The 13,828-nt window shown below is 43.0% G+C and overlaps 1 long non-coding RNA gene across 2 annotated transcripts in view; it reads right to left on the bottom strand.

Annotated features, from left to right (window-relative positions):
* LOC127915209 (uncharacterized) overlaps positions 1-13,828 on the bottom strand; it is a 54,560-nt gene that overhangs the window by 19,480 nt on the left and 21,252 nt on the right. Inside the window, exons 2-3 of one of the 2 annotated variants that reach the window (XR_008090573.1) lie at positions 1,131-1,205; positions 190-931 (exon numbers count right to left, since the gene is read on the bottom strand). The exons of the other annotated variant lie outside the window; for it this stretch is intronic. This is a non-coding gene — a long non-coding RNA (uncharacterized LOC127915209). Of the gene's footprint in view, positions 1-189; positions 932-1,130; positions 1,206-13,828 lie in introns of those variants that run through there. 2 annotated transcript variants of the gene reach the window in all.

Raw genomic sequence — 13,828 nt, 5'->3', positions numbered from 1 at the left:
ACTACAAATTTTGTCTAGAATTCATACATTGCAGAACTTTTGTAAGGGTAACCTCTTGTCAGGTTTTAGCCATTAGTGATTATGAAATGGTTTAATATTTCATCACTAAATCAGTGATCCATGCTTTGTCACATTGCTCTACCCTTAAACCTGTTGGTAGGTCGCACCTTTACCTGGGAGTGGGTGGAGGGTGAGCGAGCGGGTGAAGCTTTGATTGAGATCCTCCAGTCTCATTTCAGCAATGATGGTGAGTGTACTGTTTGGCCTGTCCTCCATGGAGCTGTGGACCCCATAGCGCCCCCTGCTGTCCAGACCGATTCGGCAGTGGCTCTAATTGGAGATGTCTCCTCCAATGGAGTCCGTCCACCACACGTCAGGCTGGGGGAAAGCCTGGGAGGAGGTGAGGGTGATGATGAAGCTATCACAGGATGACTGTACAGACAGCTGAGCTGTGGATTCTTGAAGGGGGCCAGGGGTAAACAGAAACAACAATACTCATATTCAACTCTTAACAAAGGAGAATTCTGACTGCAAAGGGCTTTAGGCAAGTAGATAACTAAGTTCATTTTGTGCAGATTGCTTAATAATTTTACGTCTATTTATCCCCCATACATGCAAGATTCCTAAAAAATCTGAACGGACAAAAATGCCCTGGTCACTCAGCTGCACACCACTCAGTCTAAGTGAGACATTTCCCACAGCGAGCTGGTCTTCAAACAGATGGGTGCATCCTTTGTAAACAACACTCTGTCCAGCTGATCTCTTCCATGGTAATAGCTGTGGACCACCATTGATTCTCCACGCTGCCAGTTGACAATCAGGTGGTTGAGGTTCAGGTTTTTAGACGAAGAGAAAGAGCATCTAAGGGTGATGTCACTGCCCGGAGCTGCCACTCCCCTAGGTGGAATAGGAAACTGAACCTCAATAATGACTAAGGAAGGAGACAGACAATACAGTCATAGATTAGAGAGAAACTTAAATTATCTTGTATTTGATCACCAAAGATACTGTGATACTTTTGTGCTTCATAGTGACGGTTGTTGTAAAACCAGCATTCTAAATGATGCTTTACTAAATGTTCGTATACAAATGTACACATGATAAGAAGATGGAATATGATAACTATCTACCTGATAAAAGCAATGAAGTCGGAAGAAGCTGTGAGATGACAATTGTCTTTTCATCCCACATGCTATTAAGTGGACCTGTAAAAAGAAAGCTTATATGTGGAAAAACAGTGGAAATCACATCCATATATTGAAAATACTATATGCCTTGTGTTACAACATGCAAGTCTATACTTGTCTCGGTCAGATGTACCAAGAGTCATGATAACTGATGAAGTAGATCTAGTTCAACTTTATTAGTTATATGTGGGTGAAACGTGTCAAGAGGTTGGTTAACTATAGCCTTTTTCACATTGGCAGTTTGAAGTGACTCAAATCCTATTTTTTGCATATCCGATTAGAACCTGCACTTTTTTATTCAGTCTGAACTGCCTTAAAGCACATGCAATCAGATATGTCAAGCCACATTTCAAACCAACATCGTAGATTGTTTGAAGTCAGATACAAATCTGATTCCTGACCATTCGACTCTAAATACAACATTGTGATAGCTTCTAGCCTACCTACATCTTCTTTTTATTTAATCCCTTTTTCTCCCCAATTTCATGATATCCAATTGCAATCCAATTATGATTTTGTCTCATCGCTGCAACTCCCCAACTGGCTCGGGGAGGCAATGGTCGAGTAATGTGTCCCCCGAAACATGACCAGCCAAACCACGCTTCTTAACACCCGCCTGCTTAATCCAGAAGCCAGCCGCACCAATGTGTTGGAGGAAACAGTGTTCAACTGACGATCGAAGTCAACCTGCAGGTGCCCGGCCCGTCACAAGGAGTCACTAGATCGCGATGAGCCAAGTAAAGCCCCCCCGGCCAAACCCTCCCCGAACCCAGACGACGTCAATATCCAGCAACTTCACACAGCCATTGAAGAGGAGTGGGACAACATTCCACAGGCCACAATAAACAACCTGATCAGCTCTATGCGAAGGAGATGTGTCGCGCTGCATTAGGCAAATGGTGGTCACACCAGATATGACTGGTTTTCTGATCAACGCCCCTACATTTTTTCTGTTGTCTGACCAACAGATGCATATCAATATTCCCAGTCATGTGAAATCCATAGATTAGGTCCTAATGCATTTATTTCAATGAACTGATTTCCTTATATGAACTGTAACTCAGTACAATCTTTGAAATTGTGGCATTTATATTTTTGTTCAGTATAATTTGTATCCCAGATTTACTTTTACTATGTCACGTCTAGTCTATGACACCAGGCTGCATGGTGGCCCAACACCATATTAAGACACTTTATAATGGTGTTTCCATTATTTCGGCAGTTACCTGTATCCAAACTTTGGGTTTTGAAACTTAACTTTATCTTAGAAATATCATCATTGAGTGCAATCAGAGCCCATGTGAGCTGGATTAAAATGGAATAGCATGGTTTACTTAAAGAGATTAAACATATAATTTAAAGATGGATATATACTAGTGTGGGCATCATCCCGTTATAATGATGTCAGATGAGTTTACCTAAACTGCAGCGCAATATCTGACACACCCTGCATGTTTACACTTGATACAATTATGGAATATTATAGCTATAGCTACGTGAGAAATTCAGTGAAGCCAAACAAAGCTTTGAGATGACTTGTCTTCATCCTACATGCTTTTGAGTAGACCTGTAAAAAGAAAGCTTCAACGTGAAAAACAATGGGAGGGATCACATCCATATTTTCAATTAAATACTCTACTTTTTCAGGACCCTGTCTTTCAAAGATAATTCGAAAAAATCCAAATAACTTCACAGATCTTCATTGTAAAGGATTTAAACACTGTTTCCCATGCTTGTTCAATGAACCATAAACAATTTATGAACATGCACCTGTGGAGCGGTCGTTAAGAGACTAACAGCTTACAGATGGTAGGCAATTAAGGTCACAGTTATGAAAACTTAGGACACCAAAGAGGCCTTTCTACTGACTCTGAAAATCACCAAAAGAAAGATGCCCAGGGTCCCTGCTCATCTGCGTGAACGTGCCTTAGGCATGCTGCAAGGTGGCACGAGGACTGCAGATGTGACCAGGGCAATAAATTGCAATGTCCGTACTGCGAGATGCCTAAGACAGCACAACAGGGAGACAGGACAGACAGCTGATCGTCCTCGCTGTGGCAGACCATGTGTAATAACACCTGCACAGGATAGGTACATCCGAACATCACACCAGCGGGACAAATACTGGATGGCAAAAACAACTGCACGAGTTACACCAGGAACGCACAATCCCTCCATCAGTGCTTAGACTGTCCACAATAGGCTGAGAGAGGCTGAACTGAGGGCTTGTAGGCCTGTTGTAAGGCAGGTCCTCACCAGACATCATTGGCAACAACAAACCCACCGTCTGCTGGACCAGACAGGACTGTCAAAAAGTGCTCTTCAGTGAAGATCCGCAGTTTTGTCTCACCAGGGGTGATGGTCAGATTTGCGTTTATCGTCGAAGGAACGATCGTTACACCGATGCCTGTACTCTGGAGCGGGATCAATTTGGAGGTGGAGGGTCCGTCATGGTCTGGGGCAGTGTGTCACTGCATCATCGAACTGAACTTGTTGTAATTGCAGGCAACCTCAACGCTGTGCGTTAACAGGAAAGACACCCCCCTCCCTCATGTGGTACCCTTCCTGAAGGCTCATCCTGACATGACCCTCCAGCATGACAATGCCACCAGCGATACTGCTCGTTCTGTGCGTGACACCCTGCAAGACAGGATTGTCAGTGTTCTGCCATGGCCAGAAAAGACCCCGTATCTCAATCCCATTGAGCACGTCTGGGACCTTTGGGTGAGGGTGAGGGCTAGGGCCATTCCAAGATGGCATAGCAGTCAGATGTCCTTTGTCCTCGTATTGTCGTGTCCCGTATATAGATATACATATTTACAACTTTCTTGCATACCTTTTTATATATATTTTTTTTCTTCCATAAATTCAACTTCAAAACCCTCTCCTGCAACCCGCCTCACCAATTTATTTTTACAAAAAGAAAGTATTATTTACCTCAAGAAGCTAACCAGAAGCTAACCAGAAGCCTGCCTGAAGCTAACCAGAAGCTAATCAGAAGCTAGTCAGTAGCTAGCCAGAAGCTAGTTAGCTTCTTTACTGGCTAATCGTTAGTATTCAGCTAACCATGGTTTGTGGTCATCAGGTATCCTTTAGCTCGAAAATCTATCTAGTTTTGTACGGCGCGGCTCGGACCGGAACATACTGGACCTATAATCCGGACCCGTATTACTGCCAACGCAGAGCCCCACCGGGCCTTCACAACTGGACTACCAACGTTATCTGCCCGAGGGAGTTATCCAGCTGGCTCCTCCGTCGCGACGTTACCTGAACGCCCATCTGCTAATCGTTAGCTGACTTATCGGCTGCTATCTGAATAGATCTATCAGACAAAAATAATTATTAGGCCTCTATAACTATATCTTTTTTTTGCGGATTGGATTGATCCCCTCTCCCACACGGAACCCCACTAATTATACCGATGGAAACGCACGAGGTGGCTAAAAACAGACCTCCATTCTAGACGCCATTCTAGACGCCTAGAATAGCTGGACATACAAAGCTCAGAGGGATATACAAAGGAGGGGGTTAGCCAAATGACCAACTGATGTATTATAGACATCAATCACATGACAGGGGAGACACATAAGTCTGTTGATCTTAGACAACCATATGAAGAGAAGGCGACACATGGGCACCAGGACAGCTGGAGACACTAAAACTAGAGGAGACACACAGTCCGCTGATCCGAGATAAAAGACACACATACAAAAGGACACATGGAGTTAATTACAGGGTCAACACACAGGCCATAGGATAGAGGGACGTATATTATCTTTAGGTCAAAGCAAGGGTCTTGTCATCATTATAATCTGACGGACAGCAGATGTGGGCGTTATTGGGCTGAACAAGCAGGATGCACGGATTGGGATGTAAATTAATTTGCATATGGGAGGGACTTATGTGGTATGGTATAACTCAGAGCGCGTGCTCTGAAAAAGGGTGTGTGTTCCGCGGACCACTCCGGCTTGCGATACCTTGTTATTAAAAGCCTATTGATTTTCACAGAGTTCTTGGTTGTGTCATATTTGAACCGATTTTCCACCACACTCTCTGTAATTATTATTACGCGATTAAACTAATTAATCATGTAACTGTAATTAACTAGGATGTCGGGGCACCAAATATTCAGATTACATCTTTCAGATATTTTAATATCTGATCAATTAGCCTTCAAATTAATGAATTATTCTTCACCTCACGTTAGTCTCATTCCAAATGTCGTAAATTGTTGGTTATCTGCACGAACCCAGTCTTCACTATGAGTCATTCATACATCAATTGTCTTAAATTATTTATTTACTAACTAAGTAATTCACAGAAATGCATAAACATACAGTAGATAGTTACAAGGAAATGATAGCCGAGTTTCCCAAGTGGGATAAACTGGTATCGAGGCTTGGTGGACAAAAGGGAAGTGGGGGTCGACTGAGATAAGACCCTATAAAGTTGATAATTATAACAATTGAAATGCTAATCCTTTGTACATGAACGCTCACTCATTCGGGACTAATTGCAATCAATATATATTTTTACGCTCAGTGTGTCGTCAGGATCTCTGTTGAAAAGTTTGTTTCGGTTGGAGAGTTTGCCTGCCCTCTCTCGCTCTCTCTCTCTGCTGTGGTTAGAATGGATAGTTCAGAGTAACATTCATTAATGTCGTTATAGAATAGATGTTTTGGCGGTTGTCGGTCCTCGCATTCACGGGTACATAATTCCTAGCTGCAGTAATTAGTATCAAAGATTTGTTTTTATTCTATCGGTATCGATAGGCTAAGAGATTAACCACGTGGTATGGTTGTCACACCCTGACATTAGAGAACTTTTTGTCTCTATTTTGGTTTGGTCACGGTGTGATTTGGGGTGGGCATTCTATGTTCCGTTTTCTAGGTTTTGTATTTCTTTGTTTTGGCCGGGTATGGTTCTCAATCAGGGCCAGCTGACTATCGTTGTCTCTGATTGGGAACCATACTTAGGTAGCTTTTCCCCACCTATGTTTTGTGGGTAGTCATTTTCTGTTTAGTGTTCTGCACCTGACAGGACTGTTTCGGTTTGCACTTTGTTATTTTTGTTTCAGTGTTCAGTTTAATAAAAGTCTTGAACACTTACCACGCTGCGCTGGTCCAATTCTTCCTCATCAGACGACGACCGTTACAATGGTTAAGAATTCAGCAAGAGAAATGCCTGGTCTGCAACCTTAGCCCTCTCGTGGTTATCGAGGTAAGCTGGTCTCTACTCAAACCTTAACCTCTTGACGCTAGGGTGCACTATTTTTATGTTTGGAAAAATAACGTTCCCAAAGTAAACGGCCTATTTCTCAGGACAAGATGCTAGAATATGCATATAATTGACAGATTAGGATAGAAAACACTCAAGTTTCAAAAACTGTAAAAAAAAACATTGTCTGTGGGTATAACAACTGATATTGCAGGCGAAAGCCTGAGGATAATCCAATCAGGAAGAGCCTCTCATTTTGAATCGTCTGTGTTCCTATGCGTGCAAGTCACCGTTTTTAAAGGGATATAAGCCAGATTCCTTTGTCTCTGGCTTCCCTAAAGTGTCAACAGTCTTTAGACATAGTTTCAGGCTTTTATTATGAAAAATTAGTATGAAGGATCATATTGCGTAAGTGGAGAGGTGGGGGCTCTCAGAGTGAGTTAGTGCAGCAATTGAGTAAACCGGCCATTGTTCCTCCCGCTGTTATGGAAAAAGCTACACACTCGGTTGATATATTATCGAACATATATTTTATTGTCGCTCATGAAGCCTCATAACTGAGACGCCTGTATAAACGGGTTATGGTAAGGTGGCTGTATTTTCTCTCATGAGTTTCACAAAATTGTGCCAAATGGACCAGTACGTAGCTCGTTACCAATCTTTTGTACATTCTCCAGAACATGAATATTGTTTGGTTGTCAAGTTCTGTGAGGTGGAAGAAATTCCTTTGTTCTCTCTATGAAAACTCACTCTCTCTGTACTGTCTGGCCATGAGGAAGAATCTCCTCCAGGAATTTACTCTGACCACAGCAGCCTGAGTATAGGAGAGAGCGAGAGGGGGAGGGTGCAGAGGTAGGGGGATTGTGCTCGCTGTGTCCAAAGAGGGCAACGTCATGACATTTATAATAGGAGCTTAGTAATGGTAAAGAGCTCTCTGCTTAACTTCTCTCCACACCGAACCCGTTAGCGGGATTCAATTCAACAACAGACGGTGATCGCTACATAAATAGTCATATTAAACATTCATCAAAATACAAGTGTCTCATGTTTCGAAAGCCTAGAATCTTGCTAATCCAACTGCGTTGTCAGATTTTAAAAAAGGATCTGAGGACAGAACCCCATAAAAAAAAACTTTCAACCAGCACAGGAGTAACAATGTCACAAATTGCAATAAAATAAATAGTTTACCTTTGACAATCTTCCTCTGTTTGCAATCCCAATGCTCATTGTTACACAATGAATGGTCTTTTGTTTGATAAAATCCATTTTTATAGCCTAACACGAACCGCTTGTGTCGTGAATTCCGTCTCATTCAATTTTCAAAGACACATTCGATGTAAATACACATACTAAACGTGACTTTTCCAGTCATGTTTGGTTTCATTGCAATCAACTGGTTGTTTGTAACACAACCAAACGTGATGGGTCATTTCGCGGAACGTGTTGACTGAAAGAAACCGATTTGAAGACAACAAGTAATGACATCATTGTGCACCAATGATATGACCTCTGTTTCGTTGATTGACTGTATTTTAACCCAATGACCACTGATTGTCTTGAAATCTAGCTTGTTCGATAGCCAATGAGCTGAGATATGCTTAACACCCCGGCAGTCCTACAATCTAAGCTAGATGCCCTCAATCTCACGCAAATCATCAAGGAACCCACCAGGTACAACCCTAACTCTGTAAACAAGGGCACCCTCATAGACGTCATCCTGACCAACTGGCCCTCCAAATATACCTCCGCTGTCTTCAACCAGGATCTCAGCGATCACTGCCTCATCGCCTGTATCCGCCACGGAGCCGCAGTCAAACGACCACCCCTCATCACTGTCAAACGCTCCCTAAAACACTTCTGTGAGCAGGCCTTTCTAATCGACCTGGCCCGTGTATCCTGGAAGGACATTGACCTCATCCCGTCAGTTGAGGATGCCTGGTCATTCTTTAAAAGTAACTTCCTCACCATTTTGGATAAGCATGCTCCGTTCAAAAATGCAGAACCAAGAACAGATACAGCCCTTGGTTCACTCCAGACCTGACTGCCCTCGACCAGCACAAAAACATCCTGTGGCGGACTGCAATAGCATCGAATAGCCCCCGTGATATGCAACTGTTCAGGAAGTCAGGAACCAATACACGCAGTCAGTCAGGAAAGCTAAGGCCAGCTTCTTCAGGCAAAAGTTTGCATCCTGTAGCTCCAACTCCAAAAAGTTCTGGGACACTGTGAAGTCCATGGAGAACAAGAGCACCTCCTCCCAGCTGCCCACTGCACTGAGGCTAGGAAACACGGTCTCCACCGATAAATCCATGATTATCGAAAACTTCAATAAGCACTTCTCAACGGCTGGCCATGCCTTCCGCCTGGCTACTCCAACCTCGGCCAACAGCTCCGCCCCCCGTAGTTCCTCACCCAAGCCTCTCCAGGTTCTCCTTTACCCAAATCCAGATAGCAGATGTTCTGAAAGAGCTGCAAAACCTGGACCCGTACAAATCAGCTGGGCTTGACAATCTGGACCCGCTATTTCTGAAACTATCTGCCGCCATTGTCGCAACCCCTATTACCAGCCTGTTCAACCTCTCTTTCATATCGTCTGAGATCCCCAAGGATTGAAAGCTGCCGCAGTCATCCCCCTCTTCAAAGGAGGAGACACCCTGGACCCAAACTGCTATAGACCTATATCCATCCTGCCCTGCCTATCTAAGGTCTTCGAAAGCCAAGTCAACAAACAGGTCACTGACCATCTCGAATCCCACCGTACCTTCTCCGCTGTGCAATCTGGTTTCCGAGCCGGTCACACTCAAGGTACTAAATTATATCATAACCGCCATCGATAAAAGACAGTACTGTGCAGCCGTCTTCATCGACCTCGCCAAGGCTTTCGACTCTGTCAATCACCAAATTCTTATCGGCAGACTCAACAGCCTCGGTTTTTCGGATGACTGCCTTGCCTGGTTCACCAATTACTTTGCAGACAGAGTTCAGTGTGTCAAATCAGAGGGCATGCTGTCCGGTCCTCTGGCAGTCTCTATGGGGGTGCCACAGGGTTCAATTCTCGGGCCGACTCTTTTCTCTGTATATATCAATGATGTTGCTCTTGCTGCGGGCGATTCCCTGATCCACCTCTACGCAGACGACACCATTCTATATACTTTCGGCCCGTCATTGGACACTGTGCTATCAAACCTCAAACGAGCTTCAATGCCATACAGCACTCCTTCCGTGGCCTCCAACTGCTCTTAAACGCGAGTAAAACCAAATGCATGCTTTTCAACCGATCGCTGCCTGCACCCGCATGCCCGACTAGCATCACCACCCTGGATGGTTCCAACCTTGAATATGTGGACATCTATAAGTACCTAGGTGTCTGGCTAGACTGCAAACTCTCCTTCCAGACTCATCAAACATCTCAATCAAAAATCAAATCCAGAGTCGGCTTTCTATTCCGCAACAAAGCCTCCTTCACTCACGCTGCCAAGCTTACCCTAGTAAAACTGACTATCCTACCGATCCTCGACTTCGTCATGTCATCTACAAAATGGCTTCCAACACTCTACTCAGCAAACTGGATGCAGTCTATCACAGTGCCATCCGTTTTGTCACTAAAGCACCTTATACCACCCACCACTGCGACTTGTATGCTCTAACTACATATTCGAGACCCACTGGCTCCAGGTCATTTACAAGTCCATGCTAGGTAAAGCTCCGCCTTATCTCAGTTCACTGGTCACGATGGCAACACCCATCCGTAGCACGCGCTCCAGCAGGTGTATCTCACTGATCATCCCTAAAGCCAACACCTCATTTGGCCGCCTTTCGTTCCAGTACTCTGCTGCCTGTGACTGGAACGAATTACAAAAATCGCTGAAGTTGGAGACTTTTATCTCCCTCACCAACTTCAAACATCAGCTATCCGAGCAGCTAACCGATCGCTGCAGCTGTACATAGTCTATAGGTAAATAGCTCACCCTTTTTCACCTACCTCATTCCCATACTTTTTTTATACTGTTTTTATTTATTTACTTTTCTACATGCCCATCTGATCATTTATCACTCCAGTGTTAATCTGCAAAATTGAATTATTCGCCTACCTCCTCATGCCTTTTGCACACATTGTATATAGACTGCCCATTTTTTTCTACTGTGTTATTGACTTGCTAATTGTTTACTCCATGTGTAACTCTGTGTTGTCTGTTCACACTGCTATGCTTTATCTTGGCCAGGTCGCAGTTGCAAATGAGAACTTGTTCTCAACTAGCCTACCTGGTTAAATAAAGGTGAAATAAAAATAAAAAAAAAATAAAAAATAAAAATAAAAAAAAAATAAAAAAGGTAAACGGCAATATGTAATGGTTATGTGTTTGGAAGACCAACCCATGTAGTAAACTCCGGCATAAAGAGGGTCATTCGCCATTGAAGATTCATACTGGAAGGAGCAGCGCATGTTACGCACAGCACTATTTTGGTAATGCGCATCTTCAGCTGTTTATACAGTGCCTTGCGAAAGTATTCGGCCCCCTTGAACTTTGCGACCTTTTGCCACATTTCAGGCTTCAAACATAAAGATATAAAACGTAATTTTTTTTGTGAAGAATCAACATCAAGTGGGACACAATCATGAAGTGGAACGACATTTATTGGATATTTCAAACTTTTTTAACAAATCAAAAACTGAAAAATTGGGCGTGCAAAATTATTCAGCCCCCTTAAGTTAATACTTTGTAGCGCCACCTTTTGCTGCGATTACAACTGTAAGTCGCTTGGGGTATATCTCTATCAATTTTGCACATCGAGAGACTGAAATTTTTTCCCATTCCTCCTTGCAAAACAGCTCGAGCTCAGTGAGGTTGGATGGAGAGCATTTGTGAACAGCAGTTTTCAGTTCTTTCCACAGATTCTCGATTGGATTCAGGTCTGGACTTTGACTTGGCCATTCTAACACCTGGATATGTTTATTTTTGAACCATTCCATTGTAGATGTTGCTTTATGTTTTGGATCATTGTCTTGTTGGAAGACAAATCTACGTCCCAGGTTCAAGTCTTTTGCAGACTCATCAGGTTTTCTTCCAGAATGGTCCTGTATTTGGCTCCATCCATCTTCCCATCAATTTTAACCATCTTCCCTGTCCCTGCTGAAGAAAAGCAGGCCCAAACCATGATGCTGCCACCACCATGTTTGACAGTGGGGATGGTGTGTTCAGGGTGATGAGCTGTGTTGCTTTTACGCCAAACATAACGTTTTGCATTGTTGCCAAAAAGTTCAATTTTGGTTTCATCTGACCAGAGAACCTTCTTCCACATGTTTGGTGTGTATACCAGGTGGCTTGTGGCAAACTTTAAACTACACTTTTTATGGATATCTTTAAGAAATGGCTTTCTTCTTGCCACTCTTCCATAAAGGCCAGATTTGTGCAATATACGACTGATTGTTGTCCTATGGACAGAGTCTCCCACCTCAGCTGTAGATCTCTGCAGTTCATCCAGAGTGATCATGGGCCTCTTGGCTGCATCAGCCTTCTCCTTGTATGAGCTGAAAGTTTAGAGGGACGACCAGGTCTTGGTAGATTTGCAGTGGTCTGATACTCCTTCCATTTCAATATTATCGCTTGCACAGTGCTCCTTGGGATGTTTAAAGCTTGGGAAATCTTTTTGTATCCAAATCCGGCTTTAAACTTCTTCACAAACTTCTTCTATCTCGGACCTGCCTGGTGTGTTCCTTGTTCTTCATGATGCTCTCTGCGCTTTTAATGGACCTCTGAGACAATCACAGTGCAGGTGCATTTATACGGAGACTTGATTACACACAGGTGGATTGTATTTATCATCATTAGTCATTTAGGTCAACAATGGATCATTCAGAGATCCTCACTGAACTTCTGGAGAGAGTTTGCTGCACTGAAAGTAAAGGGGCTGAATAATTTTGCACGCCCAAAATTTTTCAGTTTTTGATTTGTTAAAAAAGTTTGAAATATCCAATAAATGTCGTTCCACTTCATGATTGTGTCCCACTTGTTGTTGATTCTTCACAAAAAAATACAGTTTTATATCTTTATGTTTGAAGCCTGAAATGTGGCAAAAGGTCGCAAAGTTCAAGGGGGGCGAATACTTTCGCAAGGCACTGTACATATTGTGGATTAGAGGGAGCATGGCAGAGATGCGTGTCTGCGGCTCCACCTCACCCCACCCCCATATGCAATAGCCTATTTGAGGCTGTTGAGGGGAGGGCAGGCCCACAATGGCCAAAGTGAAATGGAGACAGTAGATACAGCTGGTCTGCTGTAATATAATAAAGACAGTAGATCTAGCTGGTCTGTCATAATATACAGTGTGGCAAAAAAGTATTTAGTCAGCCACCAATTGTGCAAGTTCTCTTAATTAAAAAGATGAGGGGCCTGTGATTTTCATCATAGGTACACTTCAACTATGACAGACAAAATGAGAAAAAAAATACAGAAAATCACATTGTAGGATTTTTAATGAATTTATTTGCAAATTATGGTGGAAAATAAGTATTTGGTCAAAAACAAAAGTTTATCTCAATATTGTGTTATATACCCTTTGTTGGCAATGACAGCGGTAAAACGTTTTCTGTAAGTCTTCACAAGGTTTTCACACACTGTTGCTGGTATTTTGGCCCATTCCTCCATGCAGATCTCCTCTAGAGCAGTGATGTTTTGGTGCTGTTGCTGGGCAACACAGACTTTCAACTCCCTCCAAAGATTTTCTATGGGGTTGAGATCTGGAGACTGGCTAGGCCACTCCAGGACCATGAAATGCTTCTTACGAAGCCACTCCTTCGTTGCCCGGGCAGTGTGTTTGGGATCATTGTCATGCTGAAAGACCCAGCCACATTTCATCTTCAATGCCCTTGCTAATGGAAGGAGGTTTTCACTCAAAATCTCACGATACATGGCCCCATTCTTTCCTTTACACGGATCAGTCGTCCTGGTCCCTTTGCAGAAAAACAGTCACAAAGCATGATGTTTCCACCCCCATGCTTCACAGTAGGTACGGTGTTCTTTGGATACAACTCAGCATTCCTTGTCCTCCAAACACGACGAGTTGCGTTTTTACCAAAAAGTTATATTTTGGTTTCATCTGACCATATGACATTCTCTTGAATTCTCTTGAATACAGTTTTGACATAAATCTGCTCTTATGAGACTTACCCAGGAAGACACACAGCTGCAATCACTGCCAAAGGTGTTTCTGCCATGTATTGACATGTATTGAGGTGGGTGAATACTTATCTAATCAAGGTATATTAGAGTTTTATTTGTCATTAATTCAATTCAAGGGGCTTTTGTGGCATGGGAAACATATGTTAACATTGCCAAAGCAAGTGAAGTAGATAATATACAAAAGTGAAATAAACATGGAACGAATCTTTTAAAAAGTTATCTCTCGACCTGAGGACCTCCCTG

This window comes from Oncorhynchus keta, chromosome 34, assembly GCF_023373465.1.
Source record: "Oncorhynchus keta strain PuntledgeMale-10-30-2019 chromosome 34, Oket_V2, whole genome shotgun sequence".
NCBI lineage: Eukaryota > Metazoa > Chordata > Actinopteri > Salmoniformes > Salmonidae > Oncorhynchus > Oncorhynchus keta.
This window is presented reverse-complemented; position numbering and strand designations above follow the sequence as displayed.